This window comes from Bos grunniens, chromosome 29 (assembly GCF_055505025.1).
Source record: "Bos grunniens cultivar Pamir isolate PY7600 chromosome 29, Bosgru_T2T1.0, whole genome shotgun sequence".
NCBI classification, from domain to species: Eukaryota; Metazoa; Chordata; class Mammalia; order Artiodactyla; family Bovidae; genus Bos; species Bos grunniens.
Window position 1 is genome coordinate 2,015,196 of NC_141193.1, and position 14,264 is coordinate 2,029,459.

The 14,264-nt window shown below is 54.1% G+C and overlaps 1 long non-coding RNA gene across 2 annotated transcripts; it reads left to right on the forward strand.

The window, feature by feature from the left end:
- Positions 1-159: 159 nt before the first annotated feature.
- On the forward strand, positions 160-8,330 carry LOC147341699 (uncharacterized). Of its 2 annotated transcripts, none has more exons than XR_015157613.1 (6): positions 160-316; positions 910-1,016; positions 4,489-4,700; positions 4,892-5,045; positions 5,829-5,945; positions 7,973-8,330. It is a non-coding gene; the product is annotated as an uncharacterized LOC147341699 (long non-coding RNA). The 2 variants fall into 2 exon arrangements; XR_015157614.1 differs by having other exon boundaries at positions 185-316; positions 4,486-4,700.
- Positions 8,331-14,264: the final 5,934 nt, after the last annotated feature.

Below are 14,264 nucleotides of genomic sequence, written 5' to 3' on the forward strand. Positions count from 1 at the left end.
CGGTAACACACGAGAGCAGGTGACACGTCCGTGCGCCCCTTCCCCTGAGCTCGGGGCTGGGTGGGAGGCCGGGTCCAGGCCCAGCTCTAGGACCCCCAACGGCCTCGCCGGTCGGGCCCATCGGCCACCAGAGGGCACCCCAGGACCACGGGCTGAGTCGGGGCCGGTGGACGAGGCCTGGCCCGCAGAGGCCGCTGTGTCTCTGCACACAACAGCTGTCCGGGCCGGAGCAGCCATAGTGTAGCCTGGAGCCCCCCCACCGCTCCCAGGGAGGGGAGGGGCCGCCTGAGATCCCTCAGGAAAGACTGGATTCCAGGTAAGTGGGGCTCCGGGACCCGGACACCACAAGCCCTTGGGGCCTGAGACCCTGAGGACCAGATTCTGGGGGGAAGAGGCCGTCCTTGGGGTTCCTGGGCAGAAGGCCAGACCCAGCCCTGGCAAGGGGTGGGACTGGGTCACACAGCCCTGCTGGCCTGGGGCCCGGCCCCCCGGGGGTCCTGCCAGTGTCCTGCCCAGGCCGTGTGGAGGGTGAGGGGGTGTCCCCAGAACTTCCGAGCCTGTGGGGCAGGAGGCACATGGTACTTCCCCTCCTCCCACCCTCCATTCCAGCCCTGCCCTCTACCGCTGCCCCCAGGACTCCCCTTTCCGGCCACCTCCAGCCTAGTACCAGGCTCTGCTCCTCCCTGCCTGCAAGTCTCCATGGCTCCCTATTACTCCAGCAATGACACCCAACCCGGAACCCACCGCCCTGGCCTGCCCACTGCCCACTTCTCCAGCCACCTGGCCTCCTCGCACCCTCGTCCAACCTCAGAGGCCCCCCTGCTGTCTCCCCGCACCCCCCACCCTGCCACACAAGCTCAGCAGCCTCCCCTGGTCTTTCTCTCTGTGTCACCTGGCATCACTTTTCAGGAGGCCTGACCCTCCGAGGGGAACTCGTGTGCTGCCCGCCTGCTTCCTGCCGGGGACCGTCGGCCACTGAGCCTTCCAGGACCGGAGCTGCAGAGGCGACGCAGCCAGTGAGTGGGCGAGGGGTGCGGGCTGGCGTTTATGTGAGCCAGTGCCATCGGGGAGCCTTGGGAGCAGGGGCTACAGCCCTCGAGGGGCCACTTCAGGGAGGAGACGCCAGGTGCCGCCTGCGCCCACGACATGGCCGGGGCCTCCCGAGGCCTGAGTCCTGCTCTGCTTTTTCTCAGCTGCCTCCATCCTCCCGGCTCCCTACTCAGGACGGGATTGAGTTCGCTTGACCCCTCATTTGTGGGGAGATGCCTCGCCTGGCAGAGCGAGTGCCAGGTCCCAGGCCTCTGTCTGGGGACGGCGGGTCCCACTCCTAACCGCAGGCTCTCCACCGAGACACACTCGTCTTCTGCTCCTTGCTGAGGCCTGGGAGAGAGGGACACACCGCCCCCTGGACAGGGGGCAGTCCCGGCCCATGCATGCTGCTGCCACGCAGGGCTGAATTTGCAGGAAGACTCAGCCACCTTTGCTCTTAGTTTCCTGGGACAGAAGCCACAACCCAAAGAGGGGCCCAGCTGGCCCCACGTCTCCCCATCAGCCTGGGGTCCTCGCTTGGGTCTGCATAAGGTCTGGACTCAGGCCCTTGGACAGGAAGGACCCTGCCCTGGTCCTTCGTGGGGGACACCACCTCTGGTCACTTCAGGTTGGAGAGGACAGAGCAGGCCGCCGCCGCCTGCCACCTCTGGGTTGACCTGCACGTCTGTGGGGAAGGCTGAGACCTGGTGGGCCACGCTGTGGAAGCCCCCTCCAAGCTGAGTAGCCCAGGCTCGCTCCCCGCCTCACTGACCCCCGTTCTCCCGGGTCTTCTGTGGCTCCCCGCCTGGGACTCAGGAGACGGGCAGGCCCGCAAGAATGTCCACGGCTCTGAGGCTGTTCCTCATGGGTCCTCAGGCCCCTTGCCAGTGCCCTCCCCACAGAGTGACCCTCAACGTCTTCCCAGCCCAGGACCCTGCACTGGGCACGCGAAGCCTCGTCTGTGGCCCCAGCAACAGGAGCATGACTGGGATGAGGAGGGCCAGGGGTGGCAGGAAGGCCCCGGCCCCACAAGCAGCGCCTGCAGTCACCCACCTCCGGGCCAGGTGCCAGTCCTTCCTTCAGCCCCTGGGGGGCGGGGGGAGCGTTAACCCATCACAGACACAGGGAGAGGCTGGCAGGGGCTGAGCGGACCCTCAGGCACAGCCCCCGGCCCGGGCTCGCTCCCTCTCCCTCCACCATTCTCTCTGGAGTTTTCTGGAGCTCCAGGAAGGAGCCACCCCCAGCTCACTCCCCCTTCCCCCGACTGCCTGAAGGAGGCTGGTGTGTAACACAGGGGGCTCAGCTCCCCGCTCTGTGATGACCTGGACGGGCGCAATGAGGGGCAGGTGGGAGGAGGTCAGAGAGTGAGGGGACTCCTCAAGTTCAGTTCAGTCGCTCAGTCGTGTCCGATTCTGTGACCCCATGGACGGCAGCATGCCAGGCCTCCCTGTCCATCACCAACTGCTGAAGCTTGCTCAAACTCCTGTCCATTGAGTCAGTGATGCCATCCAACCATCTCATCCTCTGTCGTCCCCTTCTCCTCCCATCTTCAGTCTTTCCCAGCATCGGGGTCTTTTCCAATGAGTCAGCTCTTCCCATCAGGGGGCCAAAGGATTGGAGCGTCAGCTTCAGCATCAGTCCTTCCAATGACTATTCAGGACTGATTTCCTTTAGGATGGACTGGTTGGATCTCCTTGCAGTCCAAGGGACTCTCAAGAGTCTTCTCCAACACCACAGTTCAAAAGCATCAGTTCTTCGGCCCTCAGCTTTCTTTATGGTCCAACTCTCACATCCATACATGACTACTGAAAAATCATAGCTTTGACTAGACGAACCTTTGTCAGCAAAGTAATGTCTCTTCTTTTTAATATGCTATCTAGGTTGGTCATAGCTTTTCTTCCAAGAAGCAAGGGTCTTTTAATTACATGGCTGCAGTCACCATCTGCAATGATTTCGGAGCCCAAGAAAATAAAGCCTCTCACTGTTTCCATTGTTTCCCCATCTGTTTGCCATGAAGTGATGGGACCAGATGCCATGATCTTAGTTTTTTGAGTGTTGAGTTTTAAGCCAGCTTTTTCACTCTCCTCTTTCACTTTCATCAAGAGGCTCTTTAGTTCGTCTTCACTTTCTGTCATAAGGGTGGTGCCATCTGCATATCTGAGGTTATTGATATTTCTCCCAGCAGTCTTGATTCCAGCTTGTGCTTCATTCAGCCCAGCATTTCACGATGTAGTCTTTATATAAGTTAAATAAGCAGGGTGACAATATACAGCCTTGACATACTCCTTTCCCATTTTGGAACCAGTCCATTGTTCCATGTCCAGTTCTAGCTGTTGCTTCCTGACCTGCATACAGATTTCTCAGGACACAGGTCAGTTGGTCTGGTATTCCCATCTTTTTAAGAATTTCCCACAGTTTGTTGTGAGCCACAAAAAGGTTTTAGAATAGTCAATAAAACAGGAGTAGATGTTTTTCTGGAATTGCTTTTTTTTATGATCCAATGGCTGTTGGCAATTTGATCTCTGGTTCCTCTGCCTTTTCTAAATCCAGCTTGAGCATCTGGAAGTTCTCGGTTCATGTACTGTTGAAGCCTGGCTTGGAAAATTTTGAGCATTACTTTGCTAGTGTGTGAGATGAGTGGAATTGTGCGGTAGTTTGAACATTCTTTGGCACTGCCTTTCTTTGGGATTGGGATGAAAACTGACCTTTTCCAGTCCTGTGGCCACTGCTGAGTTTTCCAGATTTGCTGGCATATCGAGTGTAGCACTTTCACAGCATCATCTTTTAGGATTTGAAATAGCTCAGCTGGAATTCCATCACCTCCACTAGCTTTGTTCATAGTGATGCTTCCTAAGGCCCACTTGGCTTCGCACTCCAGAATGTCTGGCTCTAGGTGAGGGGATATGTGTCTACACATGGCTGATTCGCGATGTTGTTCAGAAGAAACTAACACGAGGTTGTAAAGCGATTGTCTCGCAATAAACAGACGTGAGTGCGGAGCGCGTCCCACCACCCCGTCTCCAGAGGAGCAGCCCTCTCCAGTCACCGAGAGCGGGTCCCACCATGCAGCGCTAGGCTGGCTGGCGGCCCCGGCCTCTGTGCAGGGTGGTGGGGTGGCCCTCGCTGAGTCCTTGGACAGCTGTGGGTCCAGGTCCTGATGTGAAGTGGGGACGATGATCACACGCTTTGGAGGACCTGCTGGGGAGGGGGAGCGCTCAGAACAGAGCTGGCTTTAGCGCCACCAGGGAGTGCCGGTGCAAGGACCATCGGGGTGTGTGTCCAGTGCCTGCAGGCGTGAGAATACCCCCTGTGCGTGCGTGCGCGTGTCTGTGGACACTCGTGCTCTTGCCCTGCGGGTGCAGTTGGAGTGCCAGCATGCGGGCATTAGGTCGGGGGGACCACAGCCTCTCCGGTCCTCAGCTGTCCCTCTGTCCCCTTCCCTTCCTGGCCCCCGAGGAGGCTGAGAAGCAGATTCTCCCTTCTGAGGGTTGGTTAAAGCTCAAAACCAGAGGCCTCCGTGGACCCCCACCTGTTTTTCCAAGCCCACCGTCCCTCCACCTCATCTTCCGCCGTCCCATCGTCCGCCAGCTCGTCATTCAGCGTGGATTTCCTGAGCCACCCCCAGGCACCAGCACCGTGGCTCAGGCGACGTGCAGACAACAAAGAAAGAAGTAAGAAACAAATTTAAAAAATGATTAAAATTAAAATCATTTAAAATTAAATGATTAAAGTAGAGCAGTTGAGAACCTGGATGGAGGTAGCTGGATGGTTGGGGCGTTCTACTTTTAAATGTCAAGGGACATCTCAGTGTGAAGGTAACGTTTGTGCCAAGGGGGTTCATCTGCTCCTCCTCCTTCCTTAGCCACCCCATCCGTCCACCCACCCATTGTGCGTCCGCCTGCCCACCCACCCCTGCCCGCCCGTCCGTCTGTCCCTCCGTCCGTGCTTCCACGCCTCTCTGCAGTCACACACTCACTCCCTGTCAAGTCCTCCCGGGCGCCTGGACTCAGCCGTGGGTGAGTCAGTCTCAGCCCTCAGGGGCCACAGATGGGGGAGGGTTGGGCAGCTCTCCCCCAGGCTCTGGCCGCTGTGGGGGTCGGGAGGAGGAGGCAGCTGGGGGAAGCCCTGCACCGTGTGGTGTGTGAGGTCCTTGTATGGTGTCTCCCCTGGCCTGTGTGTCTCACAGAGACACTCTCCACCCACTGCGGGCAGGGCCTCCCCCATGCCACGGCCAAGCCAGGCTGGGAACTCAGTAGGCGCCCCTTGGATAGCGAGCGCCAGGCTGGCTGAGTCACCCTCCCTCGTCCTCCTCCAGCCAGCCCTGCTTTGCCGTTGGCTCCTCCACCCCAGCCTCCCTGGCCCGACTCGCTCGTCTGCCCTCTCTAAGTCCACTCTCAGCTCAGGCCCTGCATGGGCTCTGGTTCTGCAGGGGGAGATCAGGGTAGCTTTGGAGGGCCAGCCGGGTCGGCCAAAGAGCTGGCTCAGCAGCTCTGGCGAGGTGGACGAGGACCCTGACCAGGAAATGGACACACAGCCTCAAAGGACCAAGGACAGGCCACCTCCCAGGTCTCCTGCCCCCTTCTCCCAGGGGCCGGGGACGCTCGCCTGGCTCTCTAGTGAGGAAAGGCCTGATGGCTCCTCAGACGCCCCAGCACAGACACCGTCTGGGCTCCTGGGGTGCACAGTAGCCTGGGGCCCCCAAAGGGTCAGCTGAGGCTGGCGGGCAGTGGGTGGCATGCAGGTGACCTGGGAGGATGGGAAGGTCTCAAGTCGTGCTAATCAGAATCGGGGTGTGTCAGGCCCCAGCCCTCACTCCCCAGGCCAGCTGGGGGCAGACCCAGGTCCTGGGGATCCCATGAAGCTCAGAGGTCCCCGACTTCACACCAGCAGGTCACCCAGGAAACCAAAGGATCAGGGTGAGTGTCTGAGGGAACACCTTTTAGGAGTGATTTTATCAAAGAGGGCCCCAGGCTGTGACCCCGCATCCTTGCAACAGATGCGCTGGCAGTCTGGAACAGATTCAGGTCAGTTTCGTAAGCCACTGGGGCAAATTCCCAGCAAAGATAAAGCAAGGTGGCCCTGCCAGCTGGAAGCTGACCCCGAACCCCAAGCCTGACTTTTCTGCCCAGTGCGATCCCAGCTGCCTGGGGCCCTCGTCACTGGGCTTTGGGTTCTGGAGCTGGTCCCTGAGGCATCCTCTTGGAAGTGGGGGAGGCCCAGCAGCCAGTGGGAGGGTGGCCAGAAGGGACCTTGGGGTGCTTGCAACTCTGACCACAGTGCCCCGCGCTGAAGCCGACCCCTGCCCCACTGCCCGGAACAAAGTGAGTGCTCAGACTTGCATGGGATTTGGAGGACACGTCTTAGCCCCAGAGCATGTCCAGCAGGGCTCTGTATCAGCAGGGCCGGCCCTGATGGCTATCTGGAGACTTGTGACACAAGGGAGCATGAGCCCAGCTCAGCAATATCAGCTGACTTAACCTCAGATGAAAGGAAACACGCGGGCAGCCGGATCTAGGTCCGGGGTGGGGCGGGGTGAGTGTGGGGTGAGGCTCCGCGGGCCCAGCCCCGGATGACCGGGCCCTGACCCAGGGCCCCAGCTGGTCTGCTTTCCGGGAGCCCTGCTGCCAGCCCCCAGGTCCCACTGCTCTGGGCAGCCTTCGGGAGTGGGGTGGGGTGTCCCCTTTGCCCACGTGGTCCCTAAAGGGCTTGTGTGCCCCACCTGTGGACACACGGCCAGACACGCGTGTGCGATACACGTGTGTGCCGTACCCCCCAAGGGTGCCCACACAACGCACACCACTCCCAGCGCGTACCTGGGACAGGAGGGCGGCGGCTGCCTGGACCTCGGGCTGCATGGGACCCTCCGCGGGGGGCCACCAGCTGAGCCGCAGGGCTCGACCCCAGGGCTGGGACCGCCTGGGCCGGCCAGCTGCTCAGTGAGCATCTGGCAGTCCCCGGGGGCAGCGGGGAGACAGATGCCCCTGCCTCCGCCCGGCCTCGGGTGCTGTGGGCTCGGGGTCCTCGGTCTCCCCTGCCCAAGAAGGAGGGAGAGGAGGCAGGTGAGAGGCCGAGTCCCGGGCCGGCGGGCCCCCCTGCAGCACAGCCCGCCCCGTCCTCATCCCCTAGTCCTCCTCCCCTCTCTCCCTGCCGCTGACCCCGGGCCTAGGGCGGCCCTCAGGGCTCTGCGGGAGGGAAGGGGTGAGTGGACACTCCAGCTGTGGAGCTGGAGTGGGGTCCCAGCTGGGCAGCTCTGGGGGCAGATCCCTGGCCTGGACTCTGACCACTCCCCCCACCCCAGCCTCAGTTTCTCTCTATGTCCCTGACAACCTCTGGGCTCCTTGCACATCTGGCCCCGCGTGGGTCTAGGGAGCTGAGGGGTCTTGGCCAAGAGCTGCTGAAGAAAGGCGAGTGTGGTGTTTCCAGAATATTCTGAGGCCCAGAGACGGCCCATGGTGCCTGAGAAGCAGGGAGGGGGCCTCTGGGTCCGCACCCAGCCAGGTGGGCCCGTCAGCTTCTGCCTCCAGAAGCCCAGGGTGTGAAAGGAGCGGTCCCTGGGGAGGCAGGGGGCTTTCCTTGCTGTGGGGGGGGGGGGTCCTGGAGGGCAGCTGGGGAGCCCATGGCTGAGCCAGGCCCCCTGAGAGCCCAGGCCTGTGTTTCCTGGGGGCTGGCCCTGCCCCTCCCTGGCCCCAGCCCCCCGCCCACCCTCTGAGCCCCTCCTCACCTGAGCCACAGCCCTGCTTCACGCACCCACTTCCCTCTCCCCCACCCCCGAGTTCTTCTGACCTCCCCAGGCCCCCCAACTCCTCTGAGCTTTCGGGAAACTTGCGGGGACCCCTTGTTGTCTGGCCTCCCATTCAGTCCAACGTCCCACGCTGGGGCCAGGACCCCCAGAACTGGCTCCCCAACTCCCAGGTGCTTGGGTGGCTACTGATTATAATTTCAGAATACGGAGACTTGCACGGAAGTAAAGCTCACAGTCCGGAGCCTGAATCCGCCGGCGGCGCAACAGGGGCCAGTTCAGAGCAGGCTGGTCTCGTCTCCTCCGGCCACCGCCCTCCCTCCCGGTCACTTGCAGGCAATCCCCTGACTCCGCGTCGTCTGCCCGGGAGCCTCAGTACACAGGGCATGTGGGGCCTCGGTGACCCTGAGGTCCAGTGCGTGCCCAGGAGGAAGGGCAAGCACTCAACTCTGTCCCTTTCTGATTTATTTTATTCCTTTTCAGAATAATGAGCCCTAGCCTCCGACCAAGGCCCAGTGAGAATTCTGTAGTATTCTTTTGAATAAAATGGATTTTAAAGATATTTGGTATATTTTAATCCATACTTTTTTTTTACTTTATAAGAGAAAAAAAATATGCATCAGCTTCAAATGATCATCATTTTCCATTTGATTGCAAAGCTGTCTGTGGATCCTGACACTGAAAACATCTTGAACTCTAAGAGCAGCCTTTACACAAAAAGTTAATGTAAACCATAGATTAGAATCTCTGTAGGATGAATTCATATTGCCATATTTCAAATAACAAGCAGAAAGAATGTCTACAAAAAGAAAAAAGAATGGTTATGGAGAACCCCAACCATGAGGTCTTATATTAAAGTGAAAAGCACTTGAGTTAATAATACTGTTAATTAGAAAGTTTTGGTCAATAACAATCTTACATATAAAGCATCATTTTTCCTGTCTGTAACGGTTTTTCATTTTACATTTCCATCTAACCTATTGTATTTGTAGTTATTTAAAAGCAGATGTTTCTCCTAAAATAGGCTCGCTTTACGTGTCATCTTGCTGGTGCTGTTCAGTCGCTCAGCTGTGTCTGACTCTGCGACCCCATGGGCTGCAACACGCCAGGCTTCCCTGTCCTTTCCCACCTCCCAGAGTTTGCTCAAACTCATGTCCATTGACTCGGTGATGTTAAATAACCATCTTGTCCTCTGTCATCCCCTTCTCCTCCTGCTCTCAACCTTTCCCAGAAGCAGGATCTTTTCCAGTGAGTCAGCTCTTTGCATCAGGTGGCCAAAGTATTGGAGCTTCAGCTTCAGTGTCAGGCCTTCCAATGAATATTCAGGACGGATTTCCTTTAGTATTGACTGGTTGGATCTCCTTGCAGTCCAAGGGACTCTCAAGAGTCTTCCCCAGAACCATACTTCAAAAGTATCAGTTCTTCAGCACTCAGCCTTCTTTATGGTCCAGATCTCACATCCATACATGACTACTGGAAAAACCACAGCTTTGACTATACACACCTTTGTCAGCAAAGTGAAAGAAACCTCACTCAGCTGTGTCTCCTTCTTTGCGACCCTTTGAACTGTAGCCCACTAGGCTCCTCTGTCCATGAAATTCTCCAGGCAAGAATATTGCCTGGATATTTGCCTTTATCCAAATATCCCTTGGATATTTGCCAAGGGATTGCCATTCCCTTTTCCAGAGGATTTTGAGACCCAGGGATCAAACCTGGGTCTCCTGCGTTGCAGGTGGATTCTTCGCTGTCTGAGCCACAGGGGAAGCCCATCGGCAAAGGGACATCTCTGCTTTTTTTTATGGTGTCTAGGCTTGTCATAGCTTTTCTTCCAAAAAACAAGTGTCTCTTAATTTCATGGCTGCAGTCACCATCCACAGTGATTTTGGAGTCCAAGAAAATAAAATCTGCCACTGTTTCCATCCCCCCACCTCCATTTATTTCATGTATCATTTTTATGCAATGAAATCCTTACTTCTTTTTGATGAGACAACTTTTCAGCAGTCAGAAATAGAAAGTAGTCTTATTTTGAGAAAATAGCTGAGGAGTTTATGTTAACATTCCCAATTCAAACTTAAGGATGGGTTTGCCCTTTGATTTCCTATTTCTCTTTTCTCTTGTACTGAAAATCCTGGTTTCTAAGAAGTTTAACATGACACATGTACTACATATATCACACATATGTGTCATTTCAAAGCAGCAGCACCAGTATCGGTACTAACGGTGTGACTCCTGGGGGTCCTTTCGTCTTCGGAGTGCTAGCGATGGTACTGACAACACCGTACGCAGTACCACAGCATGGTTCCGCCCACTGAGGGGCCTTCCGCTGTTTTTATTCTTTCGCTAACACAGATACGGGCTTCCCAGGTGGCGCTAGTGGTAAAGAAACCGCCTGCCGATGCCGGGGATGTGAGAGACCAGGGCTTGACCCCTGGGTGGGGAAGATCACCTGGAGGAGGCGACTCACTCCAGTGTTCTTAGCTGGAGAACCCCGTGGACAGAGGAGCCTGGCGGGCTCCAGTCCAAAGCGCCGCCAAGAGAGGGACAGGACTGAAGCAACTTAGCACACACGCAGAACACAAATAAGCCACCACTCGTGGCCTTATGTGTGTGTTGCTTTCTATTTCTCCTGAGTGTCTGTGGGCCAGTTCTTAGACGTGGAACGAACCAGCCCAACCGAATGATGTGAGCGCTTGTCCTAAAGCCGCCAGGACCCCCTCTGGCAGGTGACATGCCCGAAACACCTGCTCTCCCTCGGCTCCACCCATGGAGCCTGCGGGAATGCCTGGACTCTTGCCCATCAGATAAGAAAGCAAGGATCTCTCTGTGTACCTTCAAATTTACATTCTTTTGTTCCCCGTGACGTTGGGCATTTTTTCCACAAGAATAAAGATCATGAATCCCTTTTCCTATGAGCTGTTCACGTCTTTCACCTGCTTGTCCACAGGACTGTCTCTCATCTTCCCGGTCTCGGACGTTCCTTAGGTATCAGGGCCCTTAACCCTTGACCTGTGCTGCTGTTCGCAAATTCTTCTCCAGGTAGTCATTTGTCTGCTTTGCTTGGTTGATTTCAGTTATTGTCTCTGGGTTTCAGCCGCACTTGGGGATGTTTTTGCTATGTAGTTCGTGGAGGAACTCGTTCATATTTTCCTGTAGAGCCCACACGGCTTCGTTTCAGCTTTTCCCGCGAAGCCTCTGAGCCGCTCAGGCTTTGCCCTTGTGCGCTGAGTGCAGGATCGATCAACTCTATTTCTTCCCTTTCTCTTTGACTCTCCAGTTGTGCCAACACCGCCGATTAAAAGTTCATCTTCCTCCTGCTCAATGGGATGTGGACGTCCTTACCCTTCTCTCACACATGCCTTCATCCGGAAAGCATTGACTGAATGCCCGCAGGTGCCCTGGCTGTGCCCCGCCCTGTGGAGGCCACTTCCCGCCTTCTGGCGGTCTGCCCGCTTTCTGTCCTAAAGGATGTGCTTCCCAGCAAGGCCCTGCTGCCTCGGCCGCCCTGAGTCTCCACGTGCCCGGCACAGTGGGCACCACTTCATTCATTCCTCCTGCGAATACAGGCTGTGCTAGCCACACCAGCCGAAGTGTGGGGAGTCAGGGGGAAGGGCCGAGCTGCATCCAGTCCAGCAACAAGAGCTGACTTTCTTTTTTCTCCTTCTGGGAAGGAAAACATTTTCACTTCTGGTTTTACTCCCTAAATAAATGAACTAATTTTTTTTAAAATGTATTTACTTATTGTAATTTAAATTTTTTAAAATTATAATTACAGGATAATTGCTTTACAATGTTGTGTTGGTTTCTCCCGTACAGCAATGTGAATGAGCTATAAGTATACATATATCCCTTCCCTCCTGAGCCTCCCTCCACCCCCATCTCACCCCTCTAGGCTGTCACAGAGCGCAGGGTCAAGCCCCCTGTGTTATATAGTAACTCCCACTAGCGATCTATCTTACACATCAGTTCAGTTCACTCCCTCAGTCGTGTCCGACTCTTTGCGACCCCACGAACTGCAGCACGCCAGGCTGTCCATCACCCTGTCCATCACCAACTCCTGGAGCTTACTCAAACTCCTGTCCATCGAGTCAGTGATGCCATCCAACCATCTCATCCTCTGTTGTCCCCTTCTCCTCCCATCTTCAATCTTTCCCAGCATCAGGGTTTTTTCCAATGAGTCGGTTCTTCACATCAAGTGGCCAAAGTATTGGAGTTTCAGCTTCAGCATCAGTCCTTCCAGTGAATATTCAGGACTGATTTCCTTTAGGATGGACTGGTTGGATGTCCTTGCAGTCCAAGGGACTCTCAAGAGTCTTCTCCAACACCACAGTTCAAAAGCATCAGTTCTTTGGCACTCAGCTTTCTTTATGGTCCAACTCTCACACCATATATGACCACTGGAAAAACCATAGCCTTGACTAGATGGACCTTTGTTGGCAAAGTAATGTCTCTGCTTTTTAATATGCTGTCTAGGTTGGTCATAGCTTTTCTTCCAAGAAGCAAGCATCTTTTAATTTCATGGCTGCAGTCACCATCTGCAGTGATTTTGGAGCCCCCAAAAATAAAGTCTCTCACTGTTTCCATTGTTTCCCCCTTTTATTTGCCATGAAGCTATGGGGCTGGATGCCATGATCTTAGTTTTCTGAATGTTGAGCTTTAAGCCAACTTTTTCACTCTCCTCTTTCACTTTCATCAAGAGGCTCTTTAGTTCTTCTTCACTTTCTGCCATAAGGGTGGTGTCATCTGCATATCTGAGGTTAATGATATTTCTCCTGGCAATCTTGATTCCAGCTTGTGCTTCATCCAGCCCCATATTTCTCATGATGTACTCTGCATAGAAGTTAAATAAGCAGGGTGACAATATACAGCCTTGACGTACTCCTTTCCCAATTTGGAACCAGTCCATTGTTCCATGTCCAGTTCTAGCTGTTGCTTCCTGACCTGCATACAGATTTCTCAGGAGACAGGTCAGGTGGTCTGATATTCCCATCTCTTGAAGAATTTTCCACAGTTTGTTGTGAGCCAAAGGCTTTGGCGTAGTCAATAAAACAGAAGTAGATGTTTTTCTGGAACTCTCTTGCCTTTTTGATGATCCAGCAGATGGTGACAATTTGATCTCTGGTTCCTCTGCCTTTTCGAAATCCAGCTTGAACATCTGGAAGTTCACGGTTCATGTATTGCTGAAGCCTGGCTTGGAGAATTTTGAGCATTACTTTACTAGCGTGTGAAATGAGTGCAATTGTGTGGTAGTTTGAGCATTCTTTGGCATTGCCTTTCTTTGGAATTGGAATGAAAACTGACCTTTTTCAGTCCTGTAGCCACTGCTGAGTTTTCCAGATTTGCTGGCATATTGAGTGCAGCACTTTCACAGCATCATCTTTCAGGATTTGAAATAGCTCAACTGGAATTCCATCACCTCCACTAGCTTTGTTTGTAGTGATGCTTCCTAAGGCCCACTTGACTTCACATTCCAGGATGTCTGGCTCTAGGTGAATGATCATGCCATCGTGATTATCTGGGTCATGAAGACCTTTTTTACAGTTCTTCTGTGTATTCTTGCCACCTTTTCTTAATATCTTCTGCTTCTGTTAGGTCCATACCATTTCTGTCCTTTATCGTGCCCATCTTTGCATGAAATTTTCCCTTAGTATCTCTGATTTTCTTGAAGAGATTTCTAGTCATTCCCATTCTATTTTTTTCCTCTATTTCTTCGCATTAATCGCTGAGGAAGGCTTTCTTATCTCTTCTTGCTATTCTTTGGAACTCTGCATTCAGACGCTTATATCTTTCCTTTTCTCTTTTGCTTTTCACTTCTCTTCTTTTCACAGCTATTTGTAAGCCCTCCCCAGACAGCCACTTTGCTTTTTTGCCTTTCTTTTCCATGGGGATGGTCTTGATCCCTGTCTCCTGTACAATGTCATGAACCTCAGTCCATAGTTCATCAGGCATTCTATCTATCAGATCTAGTCCCTTAAATCTGTTTCTCACTTCCACTGTATAATCATAAGGGATTTGATTTAGGTCATACCTGAATGGTCTAGTGGTTTTCCCTATCTTCAATTTAAGTCTGAATTTGGCAATAAGGAGTTCATGACCTGAGCCAAAATTAGCTCCTGATCTTGTTTTTGCTGACTGTATAGGGCTTCTCCATCTTTGACTGCAGAGAATATAATCAATCTGATTTCGTTATTGATTATGTGGTGATGTCCATGTGTAGAGTCTTCTCTTGTGTTGTTGGAAGTGGATGTTTGCTATGACCAGTGTGTTTTCTTGGCAAAACTCTGTTAGCTTTTGCCCTGCTTTATTCTGTACTCCAAGGCCAAATTTGCCTCTTACTCCAGGTATCTCTTGACTCCCTACTTTTGCATTCCAGTCCCGTATAATGAAAAGGATAGCTTTTTGGGGCATTAGTTGTAGAAGGTCTTGTAGGTCTTCATAGAACTGTTCAACTTCAGCTTCTTCAGCATTACTGGTCGGGGCACAGACTTGGATTACTGTG